This window comes from Littorina saxatilis, linkage group LG2 (genome assembly GCF_037325665.1).
Source record: "Littorina saxatilis isolate snail1 linkage group LG2, US_GU_Lsax_2.0, whole genome shotgun sequence".
Classification (NCBI taxonomy): domain Eukaryota; kingdom Metazoa; phylum Mollusca; class Gastropoda; order Littorinimorpha; family Littorinidae; genus Littorina; species Littorina saxatilis.
The window spans coordinates 37,574,168-37,594,167 of NC_090246.1; the positions used below are offsets into that span (position 1 = coordinate 37,574,168).

At 39.5% G+C, this 20,000-nt stretch overlaps 1 protein-coding gene across 1 annotated transcript in view; it reads left to right on the forward strand.

The window, feature by feature from the left end:
* Positions 1-877: 877 nt before the first annotated feature.
* LOC138958916 (QRFP-like peptide receptor) overlaps positions 878-20,000 on the forward strand; it is a gene marked incomplete in the record, with an annotated part of 130,893 nt that continues 111,770 nt past the window's right edge. The window contains 1 exon segment of the mRNA XM_070330252.1: positions 878-1,653.

Consider the following 20,000-nt stretch of genomic DNA (forward strand, 5'->3'; position numbering starts at 1 on the left):
CCTCACTCTCTCCCTCCCTCACTCCGTGTGAGTCTGTGTGTCTGGGTGTGTTTCTGTGCGGGTGTGTCTGTCTGCCTGTCTGTCTGTCTCTCTGTCTGCCCCTATCTCTTTCTCTCTCTCTCTCTCTCTCTCTCTCTCTCTCTCTCTCTCTCTCTCTCTCGTCTTTCTTTCTTTATCACACACACACCCCTCTACTCCCCATCCCGGTGTAACACGAGAAAATTACTCACACGAGATTTTTACTCCGGAGTAAAAATTTCGTACGAAAATGTTACTCCCTTTACGAAAAAAGTACGCCCCCATTACACGAGAAAATTACTCCCCACGACAGGCGAGTTCCGAGTTATAAACATTTCGTACACAAATGTTACTCCTCTGACGAATAAATAGCGAATAAATTACTTCACCCTAACACGAGCAATATATCTTCCCATGCCAGGTGTACGAAATGTTTACTCCCTTGTCCCCTGTTAGTCTTGGTGGTGGAAGGGGTGGAGGGAGGGTAGCGCGACATTCGTTTGTGCAAGATCACATATTGGCATTATCCCTTCGCCCGCATCCCATTTTCGCGTACGAGATTTTTACTGTCCCAGAAGTAACAAAAAATGGGGAGTAAAAATTTCGTGGAGGGAGTAATTTTTTCGTGCCTTGGGGAGTTCTTTTCTCGTACGAATTCAAATGTGTACTCGGAGTAAGAATTTCGTACGAAATGTTTATTCCGGAGTAAATTTTTCGTGGAGTAAAAATTTCGTGTTACACCGGCACCTCTCGTTCCTCAGCTTCTCTCTCACTTCCATCTGTGTCGTCTATGGTACGGGGGTGTTTTCTACGCGCGCGTATGTGCGCGTGTGTGTCTTCTATCGGGTGAAGTGACTGAGTTGCGATCGACGGTCAATCTGATTGACAACAGCCAGAGGTTTCGGTCTGTCTGCTGTGTTACGTTGTGTCCCACCCGTGGGGAATGAACTGTTTAGTCTGTGTTAATCGGGATGTTCTGCTGAACATTGTTCATCGAGTCTAATCCTTTTCTTCTTCTTGTGGGTTCACGAGCTCACGTACACATTGTGTTTTGCATGAGTGGAGTTTCCAGTGAATAACTTTTTTTTTTTTAAATCTGGACGATTGTTGAAAGTTTGTAAAAAACCGTGTAATATATTGGAATAAAAAAAGTATCTGGACAGTCTCTTTCAAAAACCAAGAAACACTCACATCACTCAATGTGAAAATATTAAGTATAGATAGCGGTTAAACATTAAAACAATCTTTTTTCTTAGGCTGAAAAACAGCTTTTCTTCGAAAGTGGAAAGAAACACAAAAACTAATCTTTGTTGAAAGTAAAACAAAAGAATATCGTCAAGGATGACGGACTAATGACAAGAAAAACAGTTCTGCGGGAGACATTTTCTTGGAAAGACTGCAGTTGACAATTAAAAGTGCGGAAACGTACAAAAGATAAACTCAACTAGAAACAATATTAGAGTTTGCGTATTTAAAAAAGAACAAAACAAAAACGTAAAAATACAGGGGATAAGTGGGAGATTTAAAAATAAAGATTGGCAGTGAAAAGGAGCAGTGACTTTACAATTACACAAAAAAGTGCCAACGAGAAAAAGGTGGAGGAAAGAACTACACATCGCACCAAATACGAGCAAGGTGAGTAGACTATTTCTTCGTCCTAAACTTTTCATCGGAAGAACGCTGTTCTTTTTTTTTCAAACTTGCACTGAGGATATTTTTTATAAAATGTGCTGACGTTTTGTGTGTGTGTGCTTTGAGTGTGTGTGTGTGTGTGTGTGTGTGTGTGTGTGTGTGTGTGTGTGTGTGTGTGTGTGTGTGTGTGTGTGCGCGCGCGTGCGTGCGTGTGTGCTTGAGAGCGTGTTTGTGTGTGTGTGCAACAGATAACCAAACTGAAATGAGACTTCTAGCTTTTAGAAAAACAACCGCGCATCGAACCAATATTTTAAGTATATGGACAAAACTGGAAAGAGCACTACAAAATCAGCAAAAGCGATAAGCCAGGTCACACAAGACAGACAGGCAGACAGACACACACACACACACACACACACACACACCTCATACACTCGCGCACGCACACATACTGACACACACACACACACACGTACGCACGCGCGCGCGCACGCACACACACACGCACACACACACACACACACACACACACACACACACACACACACACACACACACTAAGTAAAATGGAAAATAATGATAATATACCTATGTTAGACGATCCAATAACAGAAAAAGAAATAAGACAAGAATGCAAATTACTAAAACCAAAGAAATCGCCAGGTAAAGATAAAATTACTAATGAAATCATAAAGGCTAGTCTAAATCACACTATCAAAATATTAAAAGATATTTTTAATATGATTTTGAAAACCGGAAATTATCCTAAAGAATGGAAAACTGGAATAAGTGTAGCAATATATAAAAAGGGAGACCCAATAGATCCAGGAAACTATAGAGGTATAACCTTAAGTAGCAGTTGAAGTAATTTATTTTGCAAAATAATTAATTCAAGAATGGCACAATACCTTGAAAAAAACAACATTTTGATAAAAGAACAAGCAGGATTTCGTAAAGGATACAGAACTAGCGATCAAATATTCATTTTAAAGATAATAGTAGATGATATTATAAAGGTAAAAAATGGAAGACTTTATGCTTGTTCTGTTGATTTCCAAAAGGCGTTCGATAATGTTTGGCATGAAGCCCTGTTATTTAAGTTACGTAAGGTTGGAATCAGAGGAAAATGTTATAAAATAATAGAAAACATGTACAACAATACAACTGTGTGCACACAAATGATAAATGGATATTTCCATGACATAACAGTTAAAAAGGGAGTACATCAAGGAAATACCCTCAGTCCAACTTTGTTTGATATATTTATAAATGACATAGTTAAAGATATGCCAGATTTTGATTCACCTTCTATCAAAATTAACTCAAACGATAAAATATCATGTTTATTATATGCCGATGACATGGTTATGTTATCAAAGACAAAGGTGGGCATACAACAAAAATTGGATTATTTAGACATGTATTGTCATAAATGGGGATTAGAAATTAATAAAGATAAAACTCAGATGGTGGTTTTTTGCAAAATAACCCCCCCAAAAAAGACAATATTCAAATGCGGTGAAAATATAATCAAAACAACCGACCAATACAAATATTTAGGCATGATATTTAATCAAAATGGTAAACTAACTTTGGCGCAAGAACATTTAAGTAAACAAGGAAATAAAGCAGCATATTCTCTTCGAAAAACATTTAGAAATGAAAATGTGCAAATTGATACAATATTTCATTTATTTGATTCATTGGTTAACCCCATTTTAACATATGGAGCAGAAATTTGGTTCCCTTACATGTTCACGAGCAAAAACGATACCAATGACATTGAAAACTTTTTTAAAAGATGTATTTCGAATGAATGTCTTCACGAATCTGTCCATGTTAAATTTTGTAGATTTATTCTTGGTGTGCACAAAAAAGCCATGTGGATTCCAGTTTTAGCAGAAATAGGAAGATTTTCTTTAGGACTAAACATGTTATCACAAAGCATATCTTATTGGGCACATATTTTGAAAACGGAGAATAAATCACTTATTCATCAAATATATGAAGAAATGTTAAACCAAGCGCCAAAAAATCCGTGGCTAATTTTCATCAAAGAGCTTTTGTACAAAATAGGTTTTAAACATGTATGGCTTAATCAATATACATTTGACATCGGTAAACTACAAAACGCCATACAAGAAAAGTTAAGGATTAACTACATAAAGTTTTGGGAGAAAATTAAATGTGAAGGTCGTCCAAGGCTGAAATTTTATTCCTCTGTAAGCAAGACATACGAAGTTCAGCCATACCTTATAAGCATTACGAATATCAAGCATAGACATTTACTGGGTAAATTAAGGACAAGTACACACTCTTTAAACATTGAAACTGGAAGACATAATAACATACCAAGAGAAAATCGTTTATGTAATAAATGTAACGTTATTGAAGATGAAATTCACTTCCTAGACGGATGTCAAAAGTTCACTGAACTGCGAAATGATTTTATAAAGGATCTATCAAATATAGATATAAAGTATTCCAACAATAAACCTAGTGAAGTATTTTGCGAAGACAGAATACAAATTCGTCTAGGAAAGTTTATTTCAGATTGTTTTAATCGCTCTTTGTGTCAATAACCAATTTGGTTCCGACAATAAAATATATTCTATTCTATTCTATTCTATTCTATTCACACACACACAAACACACTCACCACCGTTATGCAATGTATACATTTTATTCACGCACACACTCACACAAACACACTCACCACCGTTATGCAATGTATGCTTTTTATTCACGCACACACGCGCGTTCGTGATTATTTCCTCCTTCTTCAAGGGTTGTAATTTTGCCTCTTGTGAAGAAAAAAGAAAAAGAGTGTTGCACTTTTCATTTTCTTTTTTTTGTCTTTCGTGTACCCCCTGACACTGGACGCCTCAGTTGGTGTTTTCGTGTCCAGAGGGCGCTTCAGTGACTTGCAAATAAATAGCAATGGTCATGAGTACGCTGGACTTCTTTGCTTTTACTGCTACAGCTTCAGGCGGGGAAATTGCTCCGTCGGCAGCGGTGCTGGCTTCAAAACCAGCAATCGCTGTCATGGAGTTGGTTTAAACAAGTTTATTCAGTAAATTTCATTGGAATATTGCCGCATACATGAAATAACATGTCATAGACTTAACTTTTGTGCAGACTCTCCTCGGTGTTCGACCCCCCCCCCCCCCCCCCCCGGTGTGCACACGTGCGCACGATAAAGAACCCAAGTTCACAGCGAAAGTCAGTCTCAGGGCTTGAACACATGAATACACGCATACAGAATACAGAATATAGAATATTTAATTTATTGTCCAAGTTTGGGAATTCGTTTTGACAGGTACGGTCACTCCACTCGCTCCAGCCAAGCACACCCAACATAATTATACGCAGCTATAAAACAATTCAACGACATCAATTGAAATACATACACTAACATTAACAACATAATCACTATATAAGGCCCCCTAAAAATATAGTCTGTTTACGGTATCCCGACCGACCCTATTTTTTCGCGCGACCCTAGACTTTTTTTTGGCCTTTGAAAAAAAAAAAGTCTTTGTTTTTTGGCAAAATAACTTAAAAATACGGTTTTTTGAAAAAAAAATGAAAAAAAATCCCGACCTACCGACCCTATATTTTTGGGCCTATGTTACCGTAAACAGACTATTTTTTGTTTTGTTGGCCTAACATGCAGTAAAAAGAAGAAAAATGGGTAGCGCCGTACTGCATGGCAGCTTGCGTTCCCCAGTGAGAAAACAGCCCGAATTTCTACGAGGGTAACCTCTCAGGCTATAATATGAAATCGTGTCCTTGCCCTTACCCTTAAAACCGTTTATCTGCCAAATCTCAAAGCTTAAAGTTACTGTCCTTCTCGTGTAACTTAGCCACCAAGCACACACCCACAGAGCTGTCCAGGCGCTTATACATGCGACGTTTATGAAAGCATCCTTACACTGAGAAACCAATAGTTTGGATGCTTTTTGGGTAGAGCGAAAATGTTTGATTGAATTTATTTAATAAGTGAGACCTATGGTAATCTGTGAAATGAACTCAGCCAACAATTCCTACTCTGCACAAGAAGCAGCCAAGTTGTTAACATTGTGTATGTGTCCACGTGGAAGGATGCTGTTATCACTTGTACATTCCTCGCTACATCTGAGGTGGTGTATGAAATCACGCGAGAAGGAGGATCCCTTTAACGGCACAGTCCTTTCCGTGAAAACAGTACGACTCACCATCTCAGATCTGGCCGGGCTTTTACTAGGAATAAGACCATCCCTCCACTCGGTCACACACCCAAAATCAATACCCTAATTGCTTGCTGATGCGCGTTGGACTTTTTTTAAATTTTTTTTTTTTTAAAGAAGTAAGTTCTTAAAAGACATCACTAAATTAATTCATAACAAGTCGCGTGAAGCGATATAAAAACATTTTTAGTCAATCTGTAGGCATCAAACTATAGGATCATCAACTCCACAACAAAAAAGTCATTGACGAGAGTACATTCAGATAGTCTCGGCTAACCATACTCGAAGACCGAGACGGGTCACGCTCGTCTTCGCGACGCGTGCGAACATTAATTATACTCAACCTATGTTCTTTCATTCTGAGCGCGTTTTTGAAGTAAACATAACATATCTATATATGTTTGAATTCAGGAGAAGATGACAGGTGAAAGTTCGTTTTTAATTACACATTTAATGCGCAAACTAATTAACTAATTATTAAGCCGAGCTAAAATGCAATCATAAAGTCCGGACTGAGTCAAAGATTGCTTGACCAAAATTTCAATCAATTTGGTTGAGAAATGAGGGCGTGACAGTGCTGCCTCAACTATCACTAAAAGCCGGATATGACGTCATCAAAGACATAAAACAAAAAAAGGAAAAAAACCCGTCTGGGGATATCATACCCAGGAACTCTCATGTCAAGTTTCATGAAGATCGGTTCAGTAGTTTTCTCTGAATCGCATAGGTAAAAAAAACCACACAAAAAACACCAAAAAAAAGAAGAATATAGCTTTTTGACGACGCAGCGGAGCTTTTTTTTTAACGACTCCATTTCAGCATGGTTTTGCTTAATAAAATAGGACGTTTTCTGCATTGTTATATAAACAGTGAAAAAAAAGGCTGCAATTTTGGTACCCCAATGAAAGCCTTAGTCCCTGTGTCATTTTATTCAAACGTTCTATGCCATTTAAGGCACATAACCTAGCTATCTAGCTCATGATCTTTCGGATCAAAGATTGCTTTTGCAGGGGTCACGTGACCGCTGCTCAATTAGAAGTACCCCCTAAACCGACATGAGAAAAATGTTAGATACCGACTAAAAAAATCGACTATAATCAGAATGGGCACAACTTGGCTATTTTTGTGAAAGAAGGGAAATTAAGGTCAATTTAATCATCTATTCAGAACAGAACTAAAGATTGAACAAATTTGCGAATAAATTCTGAAAAAGGAGGGAGATCACTGTCTTAGATCATACCTGCACAGATTTCCGGCCGTTATTTAATTTTTGCCTCCGCCTAAACAGAGTATGTTTTTATATTTAGTCAAGTTTTGACTAAATATTTTAACATCGAGGGGGAATCGAAACGAGGGTCGTGGTGTATGTGTGTGTGTATGTGTGTGTGTGTGTGTGTGTGTGTGTGTGTGTGTGTGCGTGCGTGCGTGCGTGTAGAGCGATTCAGACCAAACTACTGGACCGATCTTTATGAAATTTGACATGAGAGTTCCTGGGATTGATATCCCCATACGTTTTTTTCATTTTTTTGATAAATGTCTTTGATGACGTCATATCCGGCTTTTCGTGAAAGTTGAGGCGGCACTGTCACGCTCTCATTTTTCAACCAAATTGGTTGAAATGTTGGTCAAGTAATCTTCGACGAAGCCCGGGGTTCGGTATTGCATTTCAGCTTGGTGGCTTAAAAATTAATTAATGACTTTGGTCATTAAAAATCTGAAAATTGTAAAAAACAATAAAAATTTATAAAACGATCCAAATTTACGTTTATCTTATTCTCCATCATTTGCTGATTCCAAAAACATATAAATATGTTATATTCGGATTAAAAACAAGCTCTGAAAATTAAATATATAAAAATTATTATCAAAATTAAATTGTCCAAATCAATTTAAAAACACTTTCATCTTATTCCTTGTCGGTTCCTGATTCCAAAAACATATAGATATGATATGTTTGGATTAAAAACACGCTTAGAAAGTTAAAACAAAGAGAGGTACAGAAAAGCGTGCTATCCTTCTTAGCGCAACTACTACCCCGCTCTTCTTGTCAATTTCACTGCCTTTGCCATGAGCGGTGGCCTGACGATGCTACGAGTAAAATGGCATTGCGTTTCATTCTGTGAGTTCGACAGCTACTTGACTAAATATTGTATTTTCGCCTTACGCGACTTGTTTTCTTTTCGTAAGGAGCTTCTTTTTATATTTAGTCAAGTTTTGACTAAATATTTTAACATCGAGGGGGAATCGAAACGAGGGTCGTGGTGTATGTGCGTGTGTCTGTGTGTCTGTGTGTCTGTGTGTCTGTGTGTCTGTGTGTGTGTGTAGAGCGATTCAGACTAAACTACTGGACCGATCTTTATGAAATTTGACATGAGAGTTCCTGGGTATGAAATCCCCGAATGTTTTTTTCATTTTTTTGATAAATGTCTTTGATGACGTCATATCCGGCTTTTCGTGAAAGTTGAGGCGGCACTGTCACGCCCTCATTTTTCAACCAAATTGGTTGAAATTTTGGTCAAGTAATCTTCGACGAAGCCCGGACTACGGTATTGCATTTCAGCTTGGTGGCTTAAAAATTAATTAATGACTTTGGTCATTAAAAATCTGAAAATTGTAAAAAAAAATAAAAATTTATAAAACGATCCAAATTTACGTTTATCTTATTCTCCATCATTTGATGATTCCAAAAACATATAAATATGTTATATTCGGATTAAAAACAAGCTCTGAAAATTAAATATATAAAAATTATTATCAAAATTAAATTGTCCAAATCAATTTAAAAACCCTTTCATCTTATTCCTTGTCGGTTCCTGATTCCAAAAACATATAGATATGATATGTTTGGATTAAAAACACGCTCAGAAAGTTAAAACAAAGAGAGGTACAGAAAAGCGTGCTATCCTTCTTAGCGCAACTACTACCCCGCTCTTCTTGTCAATTTCACTGCCTTTGCCATGAGCGGTGGACTGACGATGCTACGAGTATACGGTCTTGCTGAAAAATGGCATTGCGTTCAGTTTCATTCTGTGAGTTCGACAGCTACTTGACTAAATATTGTATTTTCGCCTTACGCGACTTGTTTTAATTGTTATCACAGTGACATAGCACTGGTATCTTCCCATTGATAAAGTCTGATTTAGTAAGTAAATTTAATTACGAAATTAATTTTATAAAAAAAATCCCAAAATGCACAGAGAGCACCGGAGCTGTTCATTTTTATATTTAGTCAAGTTTTGACTAAATATTTTAACATCGAGGGGGAATCGAAACGAGGGTCGTGGTGTATGTGTGTCTGTGCGTGTGTGTGTGTGTGTGTGTGTGTGTGTGTGTAGAGCGATTCAGACTAAACTACTGGACCGATCTTTATGAAATTTGACATGAGAGTTCCTGGGTATGAAATCCCCGAACGTTTTTTTCATTTTTTTGATAAATGTCTTTGATGACGTCATATCCGGCTTTTCGTGAAAGTTGAGGCGGCACTGTCACGCCCTCATTTTTCAACCAAATTGGTTGAAATTTTGGTCAAGTAATCTTCGACGAAGCCCGGACTTCGGTATTGCATTTCAGCTTGGTGGCTTAAAAATTAATTAATGACTTTGGTCATTAAAAATCTGAAAATTGTAAAAAAAAATAAAAATTTATAAAACGATCCAAATTTACGTTCATCTTATTCTCCATCATTTTCTGATTCCAAAAACATATAAATATGTTATATTTGGATTAAAAACAAGCTCTGAAAATTAAATATATAAAAATTATTATCAAAATTAAATTGTCCAAATCAATTTAAAAACACTTTCATCTTATTCCTTGTCGGTTCCTGATTCCAAAAACATATAGATATGATATGTTTGGATTATAAACACGCTCAGAAAGTTAAAACAAAGAGAGGTACAGAAAAGCGTGCTATCCTTCTTAGCGCAACTACTACCCCGCTCTTCTTGTCAATTTCACTGCCTTTGCCATGAGCGGTGGACTGACGATGCTACGAGTATACGGTCTTGCTGAAAAATGGCATTGCGTTCAGTTTCATTCTGTGAGTTCGACAGCTACTTGACTAAATATTGTATTTTCGCCTTACGCGACTTGTTTAAGTGTTACCAATTTGTTATACACTGCTATTTAAGCCTGGCAAGATCTAGGATGTTTTCACGAGAAGGAGTGTGCCTGTGATGAGGGGGCCCGGATAGCTCAGTTGGTAGAGCACTAGACTTGTGATACTAAGGGCACAGGTTTGAATCCTGTCAGGGACGGACACGGGTCAACTTTATGTGCAGATTCTAAGACGGTATCCATGTCCCACCCCCGCGTCACCAAAGTGGCACGTAAAAGACCTCGGTCATTTTGCCATAAGTGCAGGTGGCTGATTCCACCTAAACACGCACACACCAGGGTAGCGCGACTCTTGTTGCTGCTAGCTTTCCACCCGAACTTCCAAGCATTGGGATAATAGAGCAAATGAAATGAAATGAAAGGAAAGGGTTGAAACATTTTTTGAATACATTCTGAGAAGGAGGGTATCTTTATGATGGGTACAGATTAGGTGTCAAAAGCATTTTGAAAAGCTACCCGTCTTTCTGCGAAGTTCTCAAAACCTATCCATCTTTCTGTGATTTTTTCAAAACTGTGGTGAGGTCACGAGTGTAACTTGGACGCTGCTTGAACGATCCCCAGTGAGGAAATTAAGGCTTTTTGCATAAACACGACATACCAATGTCGAATCTGCGGTTTTGGTTTGTTTAGCTTTGTTGTGTTTTGATCTGTCTTGGTTTGCTTGTTGTTGGGTTTTTTTTTAGTCCAGAAGTGAAACTACCACGCTGAATGTACGTTCCCCAGTGGTGGCCATTGAAGCTGTTATCTAAAGCGTTAGCTTTGCCCATTTCACAGCTCATTGCTACTGACTTTGTGTCTGACATGTTTACTTTATGAGGCCACAGACAATTTGCACTTTGTGTTTCTGGGGTGGTGTACATGTCTGCTTTTGTCTTTTTGTTTCTTTCATGGTTATAGAATACCCTGCACTTTTGCGGCTTGGTTACGCACGGTTTCGACGTTGAATGCTCCCCCGAAGACAGAGTACGGCCGTCTATGGATGGCGGGGTGACTGGAAACGGCCGTGCACGTATTTTCCCTTATGTGGACGACAACGTCACCTTCTCTGTACCGGGTACCCTTGCGAGTGGTACGCTCGCCAATGATTGTTTTTCGGCAATGTATACTACACGTCATTAAAAAAAACACCCGGTAGATGCGTTTGATTGCATATTTTAAGCACAAAGCTCTGAAAGTTTGAAGGCAATGTGTTTAGGAGTTACTGAAATTTACCGTGTTTCATTACCCGCTAAAACGGCTTCAAACCCCGCCTTTAATGGCTTCTGAGACAAATTACATCGTTCAGCATGCCATAACGACATTATTAGACAAGATAGGTGAACAAACCCTGATTGTTTTGAATACAAATGTGATTGTTTTTGTCAATGACGTGTACAATTTGTTCCGTTTGAGCTGTTTTGAATGTTTGACGATTTAACGCAGGAACATTGCTTTTGTGGTGTGAAGCCTAAGCTCACAATGCGTTTTGCGATAGCAATGCTTGCTTTGTGTTTAAATTCAAAAATTAAACTGTTTCTTATCGTGATCGCCAGGTTACCATTTGCGAACTTGAGATGACTTGCATTTTTGCAATTAAGTTTGCGTTAACCGTACTCCCTCAAAACTAGATTGTTTCTGACTTTGACGGCAAGGTTGGATGGTTCGTTATGTAGAAACTAACGCCATGGAGAAATAGTTAATCACAGAAGAATAAAATTGATAAGGGCACGAACTCAGACCTAATGCGCTCTCGTAAAATGCGTCTAAGCCTGTTTTGTGTGAAACCGATCACTGGCTCTTTGATAGACTTAAATATTCCTTTCTTGATTGCATGTGTTGTAAGGTAAAAACTTGAGATGGCCGGCATTATGTCAGATCTTTTTTGCAGAAATAGGGCAAAGGAGCAATATACAATTACAGTGCAAAACAATTTATGAGGGCACAAACTCAAGCCAATAAGTTGATATACGAGTAATACGCACTTAGCCGTGACAGCGCTTGCTTTGTGTGAAGCTGTTAACCCGTGATTTGTAAAAATGTAAAACATTTTAAAAAATGCGGGGCGCGCCCCGAGATATGTAAATAGGGAATACTAGGGGAAGGCCCCCTAATATGGACCACTTTTTGTTTATTGCTGATAACTAGCTTGTTTTCTTGCGAAGAAGTTTCATTTTGTGGTTGGTAGTCCTTCTCTCTTAGTTTAACAGTTAGGCCTAATTAGAGTGAAATAGCTTTGATAGACCTTCAGCAAAAATTAAATACAGAAACAAATCACAAATGGTCCATATTAGGAGCCTGGGCGCCCAATATGGACCAGTGAAGCGGCCTTCACGAATCACCGTAAAAAGCCCCCTATACTTCAAAATAATATGATACAACTTAGTGTGCAAGTCAGACTAATTCAAATATGCTTTAGATTTAGCTGTTTCGGGTTGATGAGAGCATTATTTGAAGCACACCAGGAAACTGAAGAAGCTTATCAAAAACAGAGTGAAAATAAGTGAAATTATCAACTTCCACGAAAAAAAGACTATTTGTTATATTTTTTTGAAATCTCGAGGTCTAGTTATAGGTTATTTTCAGCAAGCTTCTTAATGAATTAATTAAAATTGCCTTTAGTTTTTATTTTCTTCGATTTGTTGAAGGTGGTCCATATTAGGGGACTCACACATACTTTGAGGTCTTGTTATTATTTTTTGTTTGCAGTAGAAACTCGGGGTACACACTGTTAAAATGCAACAAATACTGTCTTAGCTGTCATATATAGCCTTTTTGTGTTATGAAAGCTTTGGCTGTGGACAGAAACGAGTCCGTTTTAGGCGGCAAATTTTGAGTGAACGCTGCCAAAAGTGAAACAAGTCGCGTAAGGCGAAATTACTACATTTAGTCAAGCTGTGGAACTCACAGAATGAAACTGAACGCACTGCATTTTTTTCACAATGACCGTAGTCCGCCGCTAGTGCAAAAGGCAGTGAAAGTGACGAGCCTGTTCAGCGCTGTAGCGGTTGCGCTGCGCTGCATAGCACGCTTTACTGTACCTCTCTTCGTTTTAACTTTCTGAGCGTGTTTCTAATCCAAACATATCATATCTATATGTTTTTGGAATCAGGAACCGACAAGGAATAAGATGAAATTGTTTTTAAAACGATTTCGGAAATTTAATTTTAATCATAATTTTTATATTTTTAATTTTCAGAGCTTGTTTTTAATCCGAATATAACATATCTATATGTTTTTGGAATCAGAACATGATAAAGAATAAAATAAAAATAATTTTGGATCGTTTTATAAAAACATAATTTTAATTACAATTTTCAGATTTTTAATGACCAAAGTCATCAATTAATTTTTAAGCCTTCATGCTGAAATGCAATACTGAAGTCCGGCCTTCGTCGAAGATTGCTTGGCCAAAATTTCAATCAATTTGATTGAAAAATGAAGGTGTGACAGAGCCGCCTCAACTTTTACAAAAAGCCGGATATGACGGAAAAGACATTTATCGAAAAAAATAAAAAAAGGTCTGGGGATATCATACCCAGGAACTCTTATGTAAAATGTCATAAAGATCAGTCCAGTAGTTTACTCTGAATCGCTCTACACACACACACGCACAGACAGACAGACAGACAGACACACACACACACACACACACACACACACACACACACACACACACGCACACATACACACACACACACACACACACACACACACACCACGACCCTCGTCTCGATTCCCCCTCTATGTTAAAACATTTAGTCAAAACTTGACTAAATGTAAAAAAGCGAAAAAGCCTAACGGTTTTGAGGTTTGTGTTTCTGCAACTGTTTTGACATGTGCAACTTCTCCAGAAAGGGTGAATAAAGCGAATGAAATTGTTTTGAGCGCTCTAGCGCCGTTAGTTTGTCAGAACAGGAGGTGGTCCATATTAGGAGCCGGTCCATATTAGGAGCCTTTCCCCAACATGGCTTGCAGTGTCGTACCAGATTTACACGAGTTTTTTTTTTAAATATTGAACTGCGTGCGAAAGCGAGCTGTTCACTATTTGAAAAAGCAGCGAGTGTAAATCTGACCAGTACGAAACAGCAAGCCATGTAGTATTCTGTTTATCCTACATACTGTACTTAGGCCCCTAATATGGACCACTTTTTGTTTATTGCTGATAACTAGCTTGTTTTCGTGCAAAGAAGTTTCATTTTGTGTTTGGTAGTCCTTCTTTCTTAGGTGAACCGTTAGGCCTAATTAGAGTAAAATAGTTTTGATACACATTCAGCAAAAATTAAATACAGAAAAAATCACAAAGGGTCCATATTAGGAGCCTGGGCGCCTAATATGGACCAGTGAAGCGGCCTTCACGAATCACTGTAAAAAGCCCCCTATATTTCAAAATAACATGATACAAATTAGTGTACAAGTCAGCCTAAATAAAATATGCTCTAGATTGATCTGTTTCGGGTTGATGAGAGCACTATTTGAAGCACACCAGGAAACTAAAGAAGCTTACCAAAAACAGAGTGAAAATAAGTGAAATTATCAACTTCCACGAAAAGAAGACTTTTCATTGCATTTTTTTTAAATCTCGAGGGCTAGTTATAGGTTATTACCAGCAAGCTTCTTAATGAATTAATGAAAATAGCCTTTAGCTTTTATTTTCTTCGATTTGTTGAAGGTGGTCCATATTAGGGGACTCGCACATACTTTGAGATTTTGCTATTATTTTTTTGTTTGCAGTAGAAACTCGGGGTCAACACTGCTAAAATGTAACAAATACGGTTTTAGCTGTCATATATAGCCATTTCTGTTTGATAAAAGCTTTGGCTGTAGACAGAAGCGAGTCCGTTTTAGGCGGCAAATTTAGAGTGAACGCTGCCAAAAGTGAAAACAGAGAAAGAGCCTAACGGTTTTGAGATTTGTGTTTCTGCAACTGTTTTGACATGTGCAAGTTATCCAAAGAGGGTGAATACAGCGAATAAAACTTTTTTGAGCGCTCTAGCGCCGTTAGTTGGTGGTGGTCCATATTAGGAGCCGGTCCATATTAGGAGCCCTTCCCCTACGTGTATTTTACTGAAAATGTCCTGCATTCGAGGCAGCTGACTTTGGCATCATAAGCAGTGGAAAAACAGGTCCTTGCCAGACTTGCTTGACATGACCTCATTTACATGATATACACATAATATGATTTGAACGATTATTATCTCACGGGTGTCTTTCTCACGTATGTAGGTTAAATCACTTTTACAAATCACGGGGCGCGCCCCGCAATTTGTAAAATGTTTTACAAATCACGTAAATGCGCCCGATATTTTCTTGTCATCTCGAAAGTCCAGGGATCTTTTAGCTTGGCGTTAATTACGGTGTTGTTTTCCGCAAAGCCGACGTGCGTCGTGTTGTCATAAATTAATGTTTTATTTCCTTTCCTTGGTTTTTTAGTAACAATCCCATCTGTCCACCTCTCTCCCTCTCTCTCTCTGTCTGCTTGTCTGTCTTGTCTGTCTGTCTGCCTGTCTCTATCTCTATCTCTTTCTCTCTCTCTCTGACACACACAGAGACACATACACACAGACAGACAGATGCACACACACACACACACACACACACACACACATACACACACACACACACGCGCGCGCGCGCACACACACACACACATACACACACTATCTGATTCTCTTCTTCTTCTTCTTCTTCTTCTTCTTCTTCTTCTTCTTCTTCTTCTTCTTCTTCTTCTTCTTCTTCTTCTTCTTCTTCTTCTTCTTCTTCTTCTTCTTCTCTCTTCTTCTACTTCTTCTTCTGTTAATCCGCCGCCTTCATCATGTTGAAGATTCTGCCGATGTCATATCTACCTACGGTATTTCTGTCAAGGTGGATTTTCTATCACGGAATTTTGCCAGGACAACAGCATTCTGTTGCCGAGGGATCTTTTACGTTCATGCGCTCGGAACATGTGGGTGGTGAGCAACACGGGATTTATCGTCTCATCCGAAAGACTAACAGCTCAGACTTCCACTGAAATTGGGAGAACAACTACCGGCAGTTTGAAACTTTTTTGGTAGAAAGTAACGTCACTATTTTTAAACATTTTGCGTCAACCTTAATCCGTCAAAAAAAGAGAGAATTTTTTTAACGCTACTTTTACACGGTAAGAACTTGAGTGTCTGGCATTTTGGGCAGTTCTTTTCGGCAGAAAGTAATGCCATTACAGAGCTTTTGCGTTACCATAATCCTTGTCAAAAGTCTGCGAATCTTTCCGTCATTTTTCAGCACGGCGGCTTGCTGTTTTGCGTCAAGATTACCCACAAATACTACCCATGACGCAAGCAGCGAGAAACAATGAGTGGTTAAAGCAAGGCGGCAGCCGTGGATCAGAGCCAACTTATGGAAATCATCAATGGCTCTCAGATGTCAGCTGGCCCAAGTCCAATATTAATTTTGCATCAGTGGTCCCTCTGAAATACCTCTGCCCTAATTTCTCAATCCTCGCCAAATCCGCAAGTAGCCTACGCTCCACTAACAGAGATGCAGATTATCACAACAGGGAGAGAAATGATCTTTGGGGTTTTAGCCGGGCCATATCGACTCAGACAAAATTATTTTATTTTAATTTAACTAGTCTAGATGGCCAACATGGAGGACATTTCTTCTCTAAAAAACGGATTACATTGGAGACGGATGGAATATATGTGTGCTTAAAACTAGGGGTTCAGACTGGGATATTTGTTTTTTAAAACTTCCTATAGGAGTAGCCTGATGCACAACATGTGCTGTAGAATGGGGTGGGGAAACGAACAAACATCTTATTCATATATGTTTTTTCTTCTGAATGTAAATACACACTAGTGTATAATTGAATCGCCCACTGATGCCAGTTAGACCTTAGTGTGTGTGTATATATTTTGGTGACATTGAGGATTAGGGTGCCCCCCTCCCCCCTCCCCCTCCCACCAGCCACACTAAAAATTTCACACAAATGTGTATTCTAACGCTAGCCCGGTTTGCCGAATATAACTGACTGAGAACAGTTTTTGTCTCGATTATCGCCTTACTCGATTATTACAAATCGGAGGTTGTGCATTTTAACGCCCTGCGGTGCGAGGCCTGTCAATCCCTTAGATTCATTTGGCGGCTAATCTAATGATGGGCATGATAATCGTTTGGGCGGCGCATGCACAATCCCGTTGCACATTCAACCCCGAATAAATCGGAGGCGCCCTGTTGCGAAATAAAAGAGACGAAACTGAATACCTCCGGGGGGGGGGGGGGGGGGGGGTATCGTGTGTAGGAAAATAACGTTTTGCTCTCTTGCGAGAGAGATCTGTAACGGGTATTTTTTCTTTTCGCTTTCTTTTCATTTCATTTTAATCTCTCCGTGTCTCTGTCTTTGCCTCTTCTTCCATGCCTCAATCGCACTTTCTCAGTATTTCTTTGCGCTGTCTTGATTGCCTGTCTGTCTGTCTGTCTGTCTCTCTGTCTGTCTGTCTGTCTGTCTGAATCCCTATCTTTCTTTGTCTCAGTCTGTCTCTGTCTCAATCAGTCTGTCTTTCTCTGTCCCTCTGGTTGGCTGGCTCTGTCTGTCTTTCACGTGTCGTCTATTGCTTTTTTTTGCTCATCGGCCTACTAACACTTTATCTAATAAACTGCCTCCCTGAGGCCTTTCTTACTTTATCAACTTAGTGGGTCGTGAATGCACCCCGACCCCCTTCCCTTCCCCCTCCTCTCTTCTCTCTTTCTCCCAATCTAACTACATACCTCCACTATGTCCACTTGCCCCCCTCCCCCTCCTCAGCCTCCGTGCAGCCCCCCCCCCCCCACTCCTCCAATCGCGAGCGGAATGAAACTGCAGCAGACCATGCACATTGCATGACAAACTGCTAACACCTCCTAAAAGACAGCTCACAGCGATAGAAAGGTCAGCCAGACCGCGCACCCTTTGAGGCATTACACGTATACAGAAGATATTTCCTTGTTACCACCATCAGCGCGTTTCATTCAAAATTATCATCCATCATTCTAAGCCTGGTTTGAGTTTACAAGTTCCCATGGTGAGCAAAAGAAGTTCAAACAAGATGACCCTCCTCCGGAAAACGGTGGAAAATGGCCGTTTCTTTCTTCCCTTTATGAGGTGTTATCGATTATCCGGTATGCTGAATTACATGTTGTCACTCTTTAATTGCGAGTGTAGTTTTTAGAAATAGTGGTGGATTTTTTTTGTTTTAATTTTTTTACTTCTATCGTTTTGTTATGTACCCAACCGTGTTTCAGGCTGCTTTTAAAAAAAATCATATTGTAACAGGTCGAAGCTCTCATTTCTCTCTTGAGGACAAGTTTAATGCTACTGTAAAGGATTAAATATGGAGTATATTTATCATATTGAAATAATGTGTTGAGAATTGTTTCATAAATAGCAGATGATTCTTTTCTTTGTTGAATTAATTTGGCGGATTGAAACTTAAGAAAATTAGTTTCTAAAGGAAAAAATGCAACAGTACACAGAAAACAGCTGTACATGATTCGTATTTTCCCAAGTTGAAGGATGGACGTATCCCATGTAAAAGCCTTACTATATAGATTTGTGTTGGTGATCACGAACGTTCGCACTGGAATATATCATAGTAAAAGGCTCCGTCCTTACCATAATATGCACAATTCAGCTAACCATCGCAGATCCAGCCAGGCTTTGACATGGGTTCAGACCATCCCTCCACTTTGACACATACCTTCTTCTTCTTCTTCTTCTTCTTCTTCTTCTTCTTCTTCTTCTTCTTCTTCTTCTTCTTCTTCTTCTGCGTTCGTGGGCTGAAACTCCCACGTACACTCGTGATTTTTGCACGAGTGGATTTGTACGTGTATGACCGTTTTTACCCCGCCATTCAGGCAGCATACGCCGATTTCGGGGGAGGCATGCTGGGTATTTTCGTGTTTCTATAACCCACCGACCTCTGACATGGATTACAGGATCTTTTCCGTGCGCTTTTGGTCTTGTGCTTGCGTGTACACACAAAGGGGGTTAAGTCACTAGCAGGTCTGCACATAAGTTGACCTGGGAGATCGGAAAAATCTCCACTCTTAACCCACCAGGCGGCAGCGACTGGGATTCGAACTCACGACTTCCCGATTAGGAGGCCGACGTCTTACCACCACGCCACTGCGCCCGTCAAGACACATACCAAACATCAGCACCCCTGCTACATGGTGCTTTCTGAGTGAAAATGCACGCGGGGGTAATTTTTTGATGAGAATTGTTGTTACTAATTCCGAAATTAATGCATTGAAAATTCCTACGAGCTACTGCAAGCAATCAGGGTGTTGATTTTCGGTATGCGTCCAAGTGGAAGTGTTGTCTAATCCATTGTAGAAGCCTAGCCATACCTGAGATGGTGAACTAGAAGGAGTGTGCCTTTAAATGTGAATTCGAATTAAAATAAAGCATAAGACGAGCGTGTTTTTGTGAAATAAGTTAATAGGACCACATTGTGGATTGCCGCAGTACTGAAAAATGCACTGCTTATGTTGTTTCAAAAATTGACAGCACCTGGCGGGTAATAAGTATCTACAGGTGTTTTTTTTTAATCAGAAATAACAGTCAAAGTGCAGCTGGATAGTGTGTGTGTGTGTGTGTGTGTGTGTGTCTGTGTGTATCTGTGTGTGTGTGTCTGTGTGTATCTGTGTGTGTGTGTCTGTGTGTGTGTGTCTGTGTGTATCTGTGTGTGTGTGTGTGTGTGTGTGTGTCTGCGTGTGCGTGCATGCGCATGTGCGTTTGTGTCCGTGTGTCTGTTTGTGTGAGTGTCCGTGCGTGCGTATGCGTGAGTGAGCATACCTATGTGCGCACGTGCGAGTGTGGGCGCGAGCGTGCTTTTGTGTGTGATTTTGTGTGTCCGCGCTCACGGAGGATGGAGGAGGGGGGGTGTCGGAAATTGTCAATTAGGTAAGTGTTTTGCGTCCTCAGCAGGGACAAAAGTCATATTGCCATAATTCAGTGAAGAAAACGTGACTCAAATAGGGACGCGGGTATTGAACAAAGAGTAATCC